This window comes from Chenopodium quinoa, unplaced genomic scaffold (genome assembly GCF_001683475.1).
Source record: "Chenopodium quinoa cultivar QQ74 unplaced genomic scaffold, ASM168347v1, whole genome shotgun sequence".
Taxonomy (NCBI): Eukaryota; Viridiplantae; Streptophyta; class Magnoliopsida; order Caryophyllales; family Amaranthaceae; genus Chenopodium; species Chenopodium quinoa.
Window position 1 is genome coordinate 1,927,564 of NW_018743405.1, and position 17,064 is coordinate 1,944,627.

At 34.7% G+C, this 17,064-nt stretch overlaps 1 long non-coding RNA gene across 1 annotated transcript; it reads left to right on the forward strand.

Annotated features, from left to right (window-relative positions):
• Window positions 1-684: 684 nt before the first annotated feature.
• On the forward strand, window positions 685-14,237 carry LOC110738968. The gene is made up of 5 exons (XR_002514697.1): window positions 685-1,191; window positions 1,344-1,448; window positions 3,621-3,721; window positions 10,762-10,842; window positions 13,876-14,237. It is a non-coding gene; the product is annotated as an uncharacterized LOC110738968 (long non-coding RNA).
• The last annotated feature ends 2,827 nt before the right edge of the window (window positions 14,238-17,064 follow it).

Sequence of the window (17,064 nt, forward strand, 5' to 3'; positions counted from 1 at the left end):
GTATACTAATATGGATATGATAGAGTGCTGTTTTCCTTTTAAGATAGTTTTATTTCAAGGAGCAATTTTGATTCATTATAGTGTTTTGTTTACCTTAATAGTTAATACTCCCTCCGTCCAGTTTACTTGCAACATTTTGACTGGACACGCTTGCCGATGCACATGTTTGACCGTTGATATCTTTTATTATATATTTCTATAAGTTATAAAAAGTTTATATTAAGAAACTATACAACATCTTACATAATTACATTGACTTTCATATACTAGTTAAAAAAGATGGTCAAAGGGAGATGTGTGAATAGTGCAAAAAGTCAAACCGTTGCGAGTAATTTGGGACGGAGGGAGTATATGCAATACTCATATTTGTAGGTCATAGCAACAATATGGATTATATTTGCTACTCTTTAACATTATGTCATTATTTTCAGGGAATATGATTTGTTATTCTCAAAATGGCTTTGAACATTCAAAAACAAGATCAGGAGGCTTGTTATGGATGTTGCTACATGGGCAAGCAGGTGGCACACATGAAACATTGGTTTATACTGTGCTAATGTTCAATTGTCCACGGCTCCACACTGTATTTTATCTTGAGAATTCTTGTGGACATTGCTATGTTTTTAAGTTGCTGAATGTATATGCTCGATACATCTTAAATTAGTTTTGACACATATTAGGGCACATAGTTTAAGGTGATAAGTTATTGTTTGAAGATGAATTTTTATTTTTATTGTAGAAGTATATGAGATAGAAGATAGCGGTGTATGGTGTTTTTATATTAATTGTTTGAGAGTATGGGGCCTAACTATTGTAGCGGGAAGACTGAACAGAGATGCATAAAAATAATTGAGGGATCTGAAAAGGAAAGTGTAAAATATAATTTAGGAGAAAGAGTTTTCATATGTTCTTTGATTCTTTGTCGACTATTGATTATAATTTATTAATTTGTCAAGTTCGAGAATCATTTTTAAGTATTCAATTACTTTTACTTTTGTAGCACTTCTCTTTGGAGGGAGCTGCTCTCTTGTTTTTGCTGAAGAAGTTTCAAATGGAAAAGCCTCTAAAACTAATGCAGGAGAGTCAGCTAATGTTGGATTACAAAGACTTGAGGATGGTTCAGTTATATCAAACGAACATACGTCTAAGTGGCGAATATTCACAGATAATGGGAGAGAATATTTTCTGCAAGTAAGCACTCTGTTGATTTTTACAAATACTCAACCCTTTGTTTCTCCTTATCAGTTAGTAGGCTCTTATACTTGGTCACCTTATTTATTACTGCATACAAGTCTTTATTTTTAGCTAAATCTCCACACTGAATCGCTTTTGTTTCAATTTAGGGGAGAATGATTGAAGCTGAGAAGTTATTTTCATCTGCCTTGGAAGAAGCTAAAAAAGGTTTTGGTGAGCGGGATCCACATGTTGCATCTGCATGTAACAATCTGGTGAGTTTATGTTCTTTGTTACTAAAGAGGAATTGATGACTTGTCCTGGATCAGAAATTGCAAAGGATGTATGTATTTGCAGCGTTTATGCCAGTATTTGTGTGACTGCTAGCTTATTCCTATAGCTTTTCTCTTGCACATGTCGGATTAGAGTATTTAAATATGTATGAATGAAAGAGCTGACTGATTTGCCTCGCTCCTCTTTCCCTTTTATCATTTTCTATCTTTTAGAAGACAGGCTTCAACATTTCCCATTGAATGGATTTCACTTAGTTAAATTGTATTTCAAGTAGTTTGAAGGCTTAGTTGAAATGTATGTTTTGGCTACAAAGCTTGTTTTGGTTTTTTAGTCTTACTTTCAACTTTAACATTCGGATATACCATGTTGCCTAAGATGATTCCCTAGCTCTTTGTTTGGATAACTATAGTGAAGGGAAAGGGAGGGGAGGAAAAGAATAAAAGAGGGGAGGGGAGGGGAGGGAGAAGATCAACTTCTATTTTCCTTCCAATTCTCTCCAACAATGGAGGGATTTAGTTTATTTTAAAGGAAAGGAAAATGGATCCTTTCTATTTTCTCCCCTTCCCTTCTTGCATTAGGTATCCAAACAAAAGATGATGCATCCTTTCTTTTCTCTTCTCTTCCTTTCCCTCCATTTCTCTCTGTCCAAACATAGTGTAGATCTGCGTTACCCCAACACCTTCCTTAGCCATGGGTGTCGCGTGTCGACACGACACGACGCGCGACATGGCTCCCGGAAAGTGTCAACTCGGGGATCGAAAAAGTGTCTGTTATAGGTGTCGACTTCTGATTATCAAGATTTGTAATTAAAAATTTCAGGGTTTAATTCAAAAATCTACCAAAATTTTTAGACAAGAAGAAAGGGAAAAAGGAAAAGGAAGGAGGAAACGCCATTAAAACCGATGAGTTCTTAGATCTGAAATAAAAGAAGAGAGATAAAGTGCATTGTTTGACAGCTGTAAAGAGTAGCACGTGAAGATTTTATGTAATGGGCTTAGAAGGTTTATAACAGATGGCCTAGTGGGACAGTTTTGGACTAGTGGGCCACTAGTCAAGTAATAAGTAGGTAACTAGGTACTGTATTGGATAGGTCAAAAAAAATTATAATAATAAAATTAAAAACCCAAATAAAAATTAATTAAAAATCCTAAATAATGCTACGAGTATAAAATTTTCAGTTTTATGACTTATCTATTTGATATTTTTAAGTGTCGGATTAAATTTTTTGGACACTTTATACAGTAGCCGTTATCCTAAATATTAGTCAAGACACTCCCTTGACCGTGTCGAAGTGTCGACCAAAATTTAGGATTGAGGTGTCAGACACTCTGACACCTTGTCGGACACGACACTTAGAAACGAGTCCGGGTAACATTGGTGTAGATTGAGTCAAGGTGTGAAGTTGATGGTGCTTAGGGAAAGAAACAAACCAGCATATTTATATGATGTAGCCCTCTCATCAAGGTTTTTAGTTCCTTTTTCTTTTCAGGCTTTTGTATAGCTGGAGTCAAATTTTAGGTTATGAGCAATATTTGTCTCTTGATTTTGTGGATGAATCTATAATGTTTTAAGGGCGTGAGTTGTGTTGTCCTTAGTGTCCCAATTCTACATGGGTGACTCTCCTTTGGCATCTTCTTTATATATATATATATTTCTTTGTTACATATCATTATAACTTGTAGGTGGGAGTTAGTATTTTAACTTGTAATTTTTAAGTGTATTTTGTTTTTAAAGATATTATATTTCCGTAAACTCTTTTGTGAGGAGCGTGACTCAATTGTAGCATCTCATTTGGTTACAAAATTCAAATTGAAGTTCCCCAGATTTAAGTTTTAGTTAATCAATTTTTGTGTGTGAAGTTAATCTTGATAATCTGAAGATTCTGAACCCTTTTCTTAATTTGAGGGCTTGGCTGATGAAGCCTTACTATTAACTTTAAATACCCTTAATTTGTTGATTGATGATTATTTAAGACTACGATCAATTCTCAATGGCTCAGTTTTCAAGCAGCTTGTCTTTGCTGGAGGATATTATTTCTTTTTATGTTCTTTAGCCCCCTTTGTTGGGAGTTATATTACTTTCGTTGGAAACTCAACTGTAGATAACATGCGATTTGTGAAATTTCTGAAAAAGTTGTTTCTGCTCATTCACAGGCAGAGCTGTACAGGGTCCAGAAATCATATGATAAAGCAGAGCCCTTGTATATAGATTCTATTAGTATACTTGAGGAAGCATTTGGTCCAGATGATGTGCGGTAAGTTTTTATGCAAGTAATATGCTCTTTCGGGCCGTGTGTCTATTCTTTAGCTGTGCATGTAGATGTCTCACCGTCTAGGCTTGTTTAACTATGATATATTTTGATGCTAATGTATATCTTCTGTGAGCTAGCAATGACTTTTTTGTAGAATAAGTGTTTCCATACCTTGATGAAAATCATGTCATGTGGAGCTTCAAAGGGTGTTATTAACAACACATGCATAGCTTTGGGATTGTTGCGCTGTTGAGATTTTATACATTTCTTATTATTAAAAATAATATTCTTTTCCTCGTCATTCTTCCATCCTTTGGCATTTATTGTACTCATAATTGATTTCTTTTTAAAATTTTGGGATAAAGTACAAATTGTAACTTATTACATACTTCGTAACAAATTGTGAAAGTGAATTGCATGATTATGTGTTGTAATTTTCTCCCTTGCCATTAACCGTAGCTACTCTGTTTGAGCAAGTTCTTATACTACCTTCTTTACATGTTATGTGCAACGATTTGACATAAAGCAGAGAGGAAAAATATCTAATCGTTGCACATAACCTGTAACGGAGGTAGTAAATTATTATATACTAGGCCGGTTCATTTTACTTTTGGTTTGCTTATAATTTTCTTGTTGTTCTCTAAATTGGTAAGTCAAAAATATTTCTTGGCACTTAGGAAGTTAGGAACCATCCATCTGGACCTTTTCCATTATATTGGGGTAGATCCAGCTTGTGTATATACCAATTACATCTGACTCCTCTTCTTAAGTCCTAAGATACTCCGCAATCCAATGAGTCATTGCCCGTAACTGCCATGGCAGATTTTCCTGGAGCTTCCCTGATTCACCCCACCCCCATAGTAGCAGCACATGCGTTGGAATAAAAATCAATTTGAGTGTTCATACATACCTTAGGAGGTTCCATTACCGGAATTTCTTCATGATATTAAACATCATCTTTTGGTTCTCTCATGATCACCTGATTAGACCGGAAAACTTCTCATTCATCTCAAGTAAGCTGTCATTAATCTCCTCATCGAGATGCTTAGCTGCAACCATCATACCTGCCGTGATCTGGTCCGCCACCACTTACCTCATGCTCTGCGGTGCTCCATAAATAACTACCTTGACCTCCACAGTGATGGAGTCATTAGTGGAGTTTAAGAACAGTTTGAATTCCTCTACCTGATTGTAGACCTTCGTTGCCGGTGCCATGGACTATCACTTTGATTAGAGATGGCAATCGGGTTGTCTAGACTATCGGGTCAGGTCATTTTTGTGTAAGTCTCGTTTCAGTTAATTCCAGGTTCAATTCAGGACAAGTTGGGTCATTTTTGGTTCTATTGCCAATATGATTTTTTTGATAATATAATCATGATTAGATACATAAATTATCAAGTCATTTTGGGTTAGGTTGGGTTGGTTTGGATTGAGTCAAAATCAGGTCAAGTGAGTTTGGGTACTGTTCGGGTTTTGGGTCAGGTAATTCAAAAACTTTTGCATGCCCCCGGTTTACAATAACTTTATGAACGATTTCCATAAAAAATGTTGAATTGTAAATTAATTCCCTATTTGCGTTGGTTTAAAAACTTATTCCCATAATATTGTCCACGTAGGATTGGAAAAAGGTTTTTTTTTTTTTTTTTTTTTATAACACGCGACACCCATGGCTAAGGAAGGTGTCGGGGTAACACAATTATAACTGAATTAGTTTTCCTTTTGCTAAATTCTGAATTAGCCTTAACGTTGGAACACAAGGTGGTAGTACGTCAGTAATTCCATTGGATTTTATTAAAGATATTTACAGGTTCAAAGAGAGAATTATTAAAGTGTTACAAAACTTGTATTACAGACCACCCTACTCCTACCTAAATATGCATTAAGGCCATATAAATATGCATTAATAAAATCCAAGAGAATTACTAGCGTGATACCGCCACGTATTCAAACGGTAAGGCTAATTCATAATTTAGTAATGGAAAAACTAATTATGTTATAAAGAAGTTTCAAAACCAGATCAAGTCTTACAACTTTGAACTAATAAGGTCCTTATTCAAAACTCAATAAAAGTGGTAAATAAATCAAACAGAGTTTAAATAAATTCAAATGTAAGAAATAAAATAAATTGTGAATGGTAACCGACACTCCACTCAAAATCTCACCACCTTGATGCTAGTTTTGATTATGTGAAAACTTGTGATTAATTTGCTCCCTATTATTACAAGTGTAAAAATCATTACAGGGTCATTGAAAGACGAGGGCCATGACTAAAGAAAGACATACAAAAGCACCCCATCAGCAACGCCGGTACATACAAGCTACGAAATATAATAAAGAATTCCTAGCATGCTTCTAATAATCGATCATCACATACAATTTAATTATAAAATCAAACACATGACTCTGTTAACATTACTAAAACTTCACTAAATAATACTTTGTAATAATTAAATCATTTTATTTTATTCATTGGATTAAGCAATAGACAAGGTTGTCCTCCCATGCTCCAATTTGAAACATTAGTAAAGAAAAACCCCATGCCTCCTTTCGGAAACATCAATAAACATCCAATGGCAACGAGCGCCACTCCGTGGCCATATCTAGTATGAGATCTCATCTAACTCCTTGTAGTTTTTTAAAAAATATTTGAAACAAGAGACTCGTAGATCAAATGGCCTCTAGATTAGTGCACGGTTCCTGTGTACCTAAAATCCTGATTGTCATTACTCTAGATGTGCACACAAATCCAGAGTATCTTGCACATTACGTGACTTACAAGTTTAAACTTAGTTGACTCATATGTTAAACAATACAATCAATCGAATATCAATCATTCAAGCAATTCAAGTTTCCAATTCAATTCTTGATTTATTAGTGACAAATAATGTTTAATATTAAACCCTTTAATTACCTCGGTGTATAAACACCTTAAGTGCATAAGGCACCTTAAATCCTCAACCTCGTCTTATCAGACTTTAATTATCCATTTCAATAATCATGAGCGAGTATTAAAATAATTCATTCCACATATTCACGTACCTTTGCCTCTAAGCTCATCTTGCAAGTTAATGCATAAATAATACTTATAAAATAAAATAATACACATTTCTTATACTTGAATCAAAACCAACCATCACATCAAGCATTAGTCACAATTACTATCATACGATTTCAACCAATCCACAAGTTCCTAACATGATTCTAAGCTTTCCAAGTCGTTAAACATGCTCCTAAAGTCAAGGTTTTTTGAATCCTTTTACTTAGCTTGAGTAAACGAGTTGGTTGGCCACTTTAGGAACTAGGACTCGCGCTTTACGAAGTCCTCTCTTAAACCAAACAATTACAAATTAATCAATACCCAAGCAATATAAATAACAGCAATACCAAACTATTTTAAAACCCTTTAAACCATTGAAATAATGCCTTTAAATTACTCACAATAATCAAAGTTAATAATTCCATAGTTCAACTATAAGTTTATATGTTGAAATCATGAAAATATAGTTTATAACATGAAATTTCAGTAACTTTAAAGTGAAGATTATAATCTAAAAATTTAGTTTATGATTATTAAACAATCTCATAAACATCTCTACTTGAAATAATCATTAATAGTAGGTTAGAATGTTAAAAATCCAAAAAAATACACTAATTCAATGTAATTAGAGGCATCAAATAAAACTTATAAAATCTGAAAATTTATTCTTAAGATTAGACTTTAAAGTTCAAGGCTTTATAATCATAAAATACCCACAATCATTGTTTTATGAGATAAGGAACATAAAAATATGAAATTAGCACAATTTATTCATAAAATTGAAACTTTAATAAATCTGAAGTATTATGGGAATGTTCGGAAAAATATAGCTGTGAAGGTAGTTGTAGCTGTGGAGGTAGCTCTGAGTTGTGAAGATAAATAATTTACATATGAGTGTTCGGTAAAGTAGCGGTTGACTAGCTGGTACATATAAAAATCAACATTTTATTTTTAAAACTATAGATTAAATTTTCAACAGCTACCTCTAATTTCAAAAGCTAATCTTTCTAACTTTTCATAAAAGCTACCTCCACCACTAAATGCTATCTTAACTACTACTTTTTCAAACACCAACATTTTTTTGTCAAGTAGTGATTTGACTTGGTCAAACCACTAAAAACTACTCAAAAGCTAGCGTCGAACACGCCCTATATGTAATCGAAATAATTATGCTTTAACATAATTTAAACATAGTATGATTAGGTAACTTGATTAGCACGTTTTAAGCCCTAAAATCATGAAAATACAAGGTTTAAGCCCTAGTTTTCTTAACTAACTAAATCTTAAATTTTATTTCATAGTTTAAACATAATAAAATTCATAAATTTATAATCTTTTACAATTTATATGCATAATCAAATAATAGTAATAACAAATTACAACAAAATTTTAATAAAGATTAAGACTTGAATCAATTTAACAAAACAAAAGAGAAATAAATAAAGGAGAGAGAAGGTGGTGAACTGGGTCGCTGGTGGCGGCTGGCAGGCGCGGCGGTGGCCTGAAGTCGGCGACACGACACAGCAGGGTTTGGATTTTTTTATTTTATTTTCTCTGTTTCGGGAGCAGAGCAGTAAAAGAGAGGGAGGGGAATTACGTGAAGAAAGGAAGGGTTTGAGGGTCTTGGGAATTTTTAAATAAGCTTGTGGGCTTGGTTTCCAAATTAGGTAGAAGTAAGAAATGTAGTTTGGGCTTGAATAGGAGTTAAAGGTCTCTTTACTTAAAATTGGGCTACTAAGCTATTGACAAGGTATGTTGTGACTTAAAAGAGAATTTTAAATTAAACAAGTATTTATTAGTTTAATAGAATTCGATTAAATTTTCACATAAAAAATAATTATACTATGAAATCGAAATAAAATATTTGTGTAAATAATAAAGAAATATATTAATGAAGCTAAAATATGGGGGTTTACAAGTTTACCTAAGCTTATTTCTTGACTTGTAGTTCGTCTCCATCGTGTAACTAATTAGATCTCTACGAAGTACATATCGCCCTTATTGGGAAGCTTCATATCACCCATCTAGAAGATAATTTTTTCTTTTGCTTTTGCAATAGGGGGAACAAAATCAACATGCAAAGCTCCCCTTAAGTCCTAAAGATACCATTCTTGACCTTCGGAGTTGTCAAAACATACTTTTCCTTCTTATTCAGCAAACATTTGCTCTTTTTTATCTTCTTGGTCTAGGCATACAGTCAATATTCTATATTCTTTTTAAGTCACCTTGTTGCCACAAACTCTAGAAAAGTCTCCCATGCCTTGACACTTGAAATAAACTTTTCTAGATTTACAACAATCACTTTCCTTTTTAGCTACTTCCTCTTTGTGAAAACCATTTGGAATAGCCTTAAGATTATTCACCCTTGAATTATTCCCATTGAAAAATGGCTTTTCCCTTAAAATAAGAATTGTTTTTTTTTTTTTTTTTTTTTTTTAAATCTTTTCCCTCTCAAACTTCTCAAAATTTTCAGCTAATCTCAAGACATCACTGAAGAACACATACTTTGATGTTTCTACTTGTGTGCAATAGAAGGTGTGAATCCCTTCATGCATTTTCCTTGAAATCACAAAGCATGCACTATTTCTCAAACTCTTTAGTGTATTAAGAAACACTAAGATTTTTTGGTTCAAGGTCATTCAATTCAAGACCTGATCTTGGATGTATACTCGTGGTAGGAATCATTTCTTTAATTGCCTCTTCAACTCACTCCAAGTATCAATTCGAGCAGTGGCGGATCTAGCGGGGGTTCAACTGAACCCCGTTAGATCCGGGAAAAAATGGAATTATTAAAAAAAAAAAACAAAAAAACTATATGAATAATATTCGAAGGGTAAATATACCTTGTCTAACTTGCAGCTCAGTTGGTTAGGCTAGAAATATTTGGACAGAAGGTCCTAGGTTCGAATGTCAGCGGGATGCATTTGAGTTATTTTTTTTTTCTTTGTAAATTTTCTCCACCATGCTGTGTTTACTCAGCTTCTCTTTCTTTTTTCTTTTTTTCTTTTTTTTTTTTTTTTTCTTTGGAGTGGTCTTCGAGTTCCACTAAGCTAGTAGATGATATAAAATATGTTTTTTTTTTCTATTCTTTTATTATTTTTTCTTAATGTCACGTGATTTTAGTAGAATATTTTAGATTTTTTTGTTATTTTTTAAAAACTTTTTCACCGGTTGAGTTATCAACAGTCTTACAGTAGTAGTAGGTAGGTTTTTTTAAAAAATTAATTATGTGTATCCATGTCGTACCCGTTTTTTGAAATTTTGATTTTATCGTATTTCGTCCCGTGTCCGTACCTGTTTATATATCCATATCCGTTTTCGTGCAACTTTGGTACTGATTAATTTTTTTTTAATTATTGTAATGTGTGACCATGAAAATTTTAATTATTGTATATTTGGACTTATTTTGTTGTGTACTTGTGTATTGGTATTTATTAGAACACTCTATTTTATACTTAAATACTCGATTTATATCTGTGCATTCGGACATCGGGTGTTTGATGAAGTTCGAACCCCCTAGGTACAATTTCTGGATCCGCCACTAAATTCGAGTCTCATTGTCCCTCATCCTTTAGGCACGCAGATCTCAAACCATATAGAAGCATATCTCCTTTGCAACTTTATAGGCCCCCAATTGAGTACCTAAATAAAGAAACTTTTTGAGGACCAATTTTTCCTCTTCACAACGAGGAAAGAAAAAATAAAAATTACCAACAGCTTATGACAAGTATTTTGCCTCTTTGATTCATATTCTTTGTGCAATGCTCTATAAGGAAGAAAATAAGTTGATATGAAGCACAAGAGTTTAATTACCTACAGTTTCCAAATCTATTTATTTGTTTATCTGCAATTACCTGATGCTCTTGTTGTTTTATTTTTCTGTTTATATAAGGGAACTATTAAAAAAGTAAAATTATGGTTTATGCTATCTCCTTCTGAATTATTGAGCAACTTCAAACCAGTTTGGTGTCAGGTAGTGAATAATCTCAATTTACCTTATCTGCAGATTTATATAAAGTCAAAAAATCAACTTGGGGAGGCTGAGAACATTCAAAGAAAGATTTTGCACATCATGGAGTTGACCAAGGTGCAGTTCATTTCTGTCCAGTTTGATTTCTTAGATTTTTTTTTGGTTCAATATGTGTTGTTTCTTGCTTTTCATCTTTGTTTTATTGTTTAAAGAGCGGCTTCAATGCTGCAAAAGAAAAGCTAGTTACAGAAACAAATGTTCTTCCCCCCTTTTCTCAATTATACCCTTGTTTTTAACCCCTAATGTGTCATAATACTAGAGTAGCCTTGCATATTGCAATTTTTTCCTTGAGCTATGTTGCCAATTTTGGATTCTGAGAAACATACCTAATCTCACTTTATTTCTTAAAAGGGGCAGGGAAACATCTAGAATAATGGACAATTAGACACCCAAGGGAGGAAGCAGGGGTGGGGTGGTACGCTCACAATTTCTGGGAAGATGTCTTCTGCAAGTTTGCAACCCCTCTTCCATTTCATGTTAATAGTTAATTATTTTTTCACTTCAATAATACTCCCTCTCTTCTTTTTTGGTCTTCCGATTTTTTGTAGCATCTGAACCAAGGGAAAGAGAAAGTTAATGGAAAGTGGATACCTTTTTGGGTTTGGAAGTGAAAGTTGGTAAGTGACATGGGGTTAAGGAGGGTAAAAGAAATTTCTTTTCCCAAGAATCAAGAAAAAGCTGAAAGGTCAATGAAAAATACCCCTTAACCAAAAGTGGGAAATTTTAAAAAAAAAAAATAACAATACAGGAAGTATACTAAATTAAGTAATGCAAACCTGAGCGAAATTCAATTCGAATGTCACCATGGTCCATGGTTGTCATCCATTGTTGTATGTGAAGTGTGATTTAAAAGACAATAATAATGACATGATCAACGAAGTGGTAGAAATTGTTTGTGGTGCGATTTAATACTAGTGTTAAGATCAACATTGTTTAGTTCTCTGTAATTTTTTTAAATTAAACTTCGTCTTATGAATTCAAAAGGATATTTGGAAGGAGCTTTAATTTTTATATAGTTACTAAGTGTTTATTTTTAAGTTTTTGTTTTAACTTTTGTTTTTGTTTTTGTTTTCCCCCCTCTTACTATCACCGAATTTAAACTGACAACGATTTTTATTTATTAATTTTATTTTACGTAAATTTAAATGCATGTTCAAAGATATTAGGAGTAATATTAGTTTAATCTTCCATTCATCCTTCCTTGAAATTTACATGAAGTACTTATTCTGTATGAAATCATTGAGTTTTGAATTGATGCTCTGCATAGTTTTTTTTATGTCAATGGTAGCTCCTTTTTTGCAAAAAAATCTTAGGCGTGTTTGTATAACAAATTAGGGTTTTAGAGTATCGTTTTATTGATTCGTTGGGCAAGTTAAAAGAGTTGTATTTGTGTCATGATTATAAAATGCAATACAATCTTTTATATGCATCACTTTATTATCACTAGATTTTCTTATATTGGTGATAAATACGTGTCTTAGGAATGAATCAATAACTATATACTAAAAGACTCACCAGCAATAACAAGTGTCATCTTCTAGTATTCTTTTAACATAATTATGATGATTATTACTTTGGGAAAAATGATGTCTCTCCACGATTTTGTTATCAAGTATTCTTAGAAATATTCAATATAAATTTTTTTCTTCCTATTTTGCAAACATATTTCATCTTTATATAATCAACTAAAATTCTTTCATAATTTTTGATAGACATTATAATTAATTATTAGGTATTACGAGCATATGCTATTCAAAAAAATTATGAATTTAAAGAATATACGAAGTTACGAGTATATGATTATAAATCTCTATTATATATAGGTGAAAGTAGGTGGGAAAAGTGAAAACTTTGAAAAGTTGGTGTCTAAATTTTGAATTTCTTATAATTTACTCCCCTACTTTATTAAGTTCAAATATATATATATATATATATATATATATATATATATATAAAATGATTAGAAGTGCAAGATTATCGTAAAGTTTTTTTTTATTTTCAAATAAAGTTTATAATGATTATGTATACACCAAAATAATAATAATTTTCAAATAAAATCCCATATACAGATTATTTTAAAAAATAATTAAGTATTTAAATTTGATGTTATTCCATACAACTAAAATGATGTAAAAGTGCATGGTTAATAATTATGTTATTTTAAAAATAAATCGAGTATACCAACTAAAATTTACTCCATACAAGATCATTTCTAACCTAAAAGGTGAGGTGAAAGTGATGATTACCATGCATTTTCTATTTTCCATATACATGGAAGTTTCATAATTGCATTAGAAATTTAGAAGACTATGTCATTAATGACTTAATGTTGTAGGTTGCTAGCCATATGGTGTTTCCACATATGTTTATAATAGTAATCTTTATTCATTGTCATGAGTAAACTCATTTATTCATAAGAGTAACTCAATTTGTTTATATAAGTAACTTAACTCCACTGTACAAGTAATATAAATTAAGTAAAAAAAGTAACCTCATTTCTTCATTCAAGTACCCCTATTATTTTATTTTGACTAATACATTATAATTAATAAATTATTATTCCACTTTTGAATGAGAGTAATCTCATTTCCTATTGAAGTAATCCACATTCGTTAAGATAACCCCATTTTTCCGTTGAAGTAACCTTATCCACATGAGAGTTTGTGCAAATCTTATATACTTCCTCCGTTTTTTTTTTTTTTTTTTTTTTTTACACCACTTTCTTTTTAAATAAGTTTTACAAACATTGCACCATATCTATTTAAGGAAACAAAATATCTCTGTTCATATTGCAAACACCCAATATACCCTTACTCTTAACACTTGGTTCTTTAGTTTATGCTTACAACACATGGTTAGTTTTGTACTTCTACGGTTCTACCCCTCGCTCTCATCCTTTTTTCCACTACCAAAATAATTGTGCCTAACCTATATGGTGTGATAATAAAAGAACGGAGAAAGTATCTTGAATCCTTGATATTATAAATTAAGTTTTGTTTTCTAATTGTATGAGACTAGTTGCACTAATTTATTTTCAATTAATAAACATTATATTTATATCAATCTATATCATGTTAATTTATAATCCAGGAATTCTAAATTTGATAATTGCTCAATAAGGAGTGATCAACGAATCACTTTTGCTGGAAATTCAGATGGTTTGTAGCTATCGCAACCTGTCACAGTTGCACCATTGCGGTAAGCTCAAAGTCTTTTACGGTGTGATGCTGTGGCTGCAATTATTACCCTACTATATAATTGACTTGGTGTGACAAAAATCAGCAAGGGTTCCAGTGAGAAGCTAGATTAGTAGATTAGGGTTTTTTTTAGTTTAGTTTTCTTAATTCAAGCTATCTCTGAGAATTACTATTCAGATATTATGCATATGAGACTTTAAAATTGTGTCCTAAAGTTTCTAAGCATTATTTTTTATTCATGTCATTTTTTTATATACTCCATCAGAAATTTATAGTCAAATTTAATCTTTGAAAAATTTCTAGTGTTTAACTTCAGGAACAATATGGTTGTGACTTAAGACATTCTAGCTTTAGATAGGTAGATAAATCTGTATCATGAGATTGGTACTCTTTAGGTTTTTTATGATCTTTCTGAGACAGTCAAACTAAGATTCCAGTTGCACTACATTATATTATATCTCAACGTTAGACTGATCGTTAGGTGTTTCGGGTGAAAACAATGGGACCTTGCCGAAGGTCCGAAGATGTGGATGAAGACTGACTCGGTCCAAATGATGCTGGGCCGAGGGTTTTCTGCACAACAAACACACGTAAACTGGCCTCGGGGGTTGTACCGAGGAAGGCCCCTCCGATGCCGAAGTCAAACAGTGTTTAGAGAGAGAAAGCTATGCAAGAGTATTAATTGCTTGAGGCTTGAATGTGAATGAATGATAAATGATGTAATTGAAGGCTTTTATACCTTAGCATGACAAGGAGAGAAGATGGGCTTGAGGTCATATGGGCTGACCATGATGACTTGGGCCGTTGACTTGAGATTGACTTGGCAGGATTGGAGGCTTGGGCCTTGACCTTGACTTGGATTGAATCATTTTATGTCCGGGCCCAATTAGGCATAATTGAACCCAAACAACTTGCCCCCAGACCCGATTTGGAAGGATGACGGGGTCGGGTTTGAATTTAACAAAAATGGAGGGAAGTAAATGATTTAATTAAATAAAAAAGATTTAAATTTTAAACAATCATTAACGAAATAACTGTAATTAGGATGATTAGTGGGAAGTTGGACGGATAATGGGCGGTTAATTAAAAGGGAGTGTGTTTAACGGTTACTTAGTGAGGCATTTCAGAGAAATTAAGCATACTGACTCTCGAAATTCCTATTTCTGGGAATATAAGGCCGGATTTGCGCTCTCTCTCCTCATTTCTTCACCAATTCACACTCGAACTCCCTCTGTTCCGCTTCAAAACTTCACTCAACACCCCGAAATCAAGGCTTGAAGTCAGTATTCGTTGCTCCGACTAGTTTAATCGGCGAATTCCGTTCCATATAAAGGTAAATTTCTTCGAATTTCCTTCGACTTTCTTAAATTTTTGAAAGAGTTCCCCTTTTTTCGACTTTTCTCTTTGCGAATCCGACAATGACTAGAGGAAGAGGACGAGGGACCCAAGGGACCGCGCCGACGTCTGGAACGGGGAGAGAGTAAGGGAAGACCCGGAAGTGGGTATTTCGGTCACTCCTCTGAACGCTGCACCACCCCGGTAAGAGGCTGGTGGCGCTGAGCAGGAGGAGCTTCTGCCTGTTGTGCCTTGGAACTTGCTCCCTGGGCACGTTGAGTGGCAAAATGACGAAGCCATTGCGGCTATGGCACGCTGAAGCCTATCGGTTCGCCGAACAGATAGAGCTGCATTACAGTATTTTTGAAGAGAATGGGTACTGGTGCGGAATGCCCGCGCCTACTGATAGAATTCATCGTCCAACCCCTAGATATGTGGGGGTGTACACTCGACAATTACAGTTGGGCTTCGATTTCCTTTCATCAGGGACATTCTGATAAAGTACAAGATCTTCATGTGCCAATTGACACCCGTCAGCATTCGGCGGGTGATGACATATCCTGGATCTGCCGGTTCTTTGCTGTTGAGCCGAACCTGCACTGTTTCCGAAAATTGCACAAGCTAATGCCGAATACCCAGAGCCGATATGGTCAACATGGCTCCGGCTGGTGGCGCATTGAGAGCCATCCACAGTACTTAACTATGTGGTCGAATGATTCTTCGGATAAGGATTGGAGAGGCCAATGGATATGGGTAAGGGCTCCAGCGGATCCAGAGCACCCTCACTTCTTCGGGGCTCCCCGCTACCTCTCTAAACCTGACCCGAACATGCAAGATTTGGGTCCTGAAGACCCTGATGCCATTCGTCACCCCAGCTACGAGCAGATTAACTTTTTCGGGAAGCAAGAAAATCTCGGGGAGACCGGCCGAATGAAGTTCATCCCATCGAGATGGCTTCCGAACGAGATGGCTTCTGGACAACCATTATGTCTTCCAAGAGAAGATGTTGGCGGTTGTAGGCCTCAGCCGAAAGCATAGAGGCGGTAAGTACCTTCGGCTGGGGTCGAGAACTTGCTTTATTTGCTTTTTCGCTTTATTTTTAATGTCTGCCCCATTGAGCTAACTCTTTCACTTTGCCCTTTAGCGAGGCCACTTCAGGGATCGACTACGATCGGCTAGGAGTGAACGCTGAAAGGGTCATCTTAGACCGGCTCCCGCTATCAAAGGACCGTCCGCTGCACCTGCATTCGACAGGCCTTCAGATTGAAGCTGCTGCAGATTATTTGAAGCAGAATCCTTGGTAGGAAAAGCGAGATCCATTGAGGCATTTGCTGCCTAAAGAAGAATTCCTCTAGGGCGATTGAAGCCTTAAAAGGAGGTGAAGGTACCTCTGGTGCTGCCGAGCAAGGGGCTTCCGCAGCCGAGGACTTTGCTGAGTTCCTTAACATTTTGCTTTCGTTGTTGCATGGTTTTTTTTTTTTTAACTCGAGCCCTTCCTGCCCCCTACTTCTGCAGTCTGAAGAAGGAGGCAGAAGGAGAGAAGGGAAAGCTCCTGCTCATCCCGAAGACTTGCCATCGTCTGAATCTGATGAATCTGATATGGACGAGCAGCCTATGGCAAGAGAAGGAGGACGAGGATAGCAGGGTCCTCGTCTACTGGAGGCATCAGCATAAGGGACGATGAAGGTAGAGGCTCACCGAGGGCTCCCCCTCCGCCACAAAACCCTCCTCCCCGAACCCCTCCGCC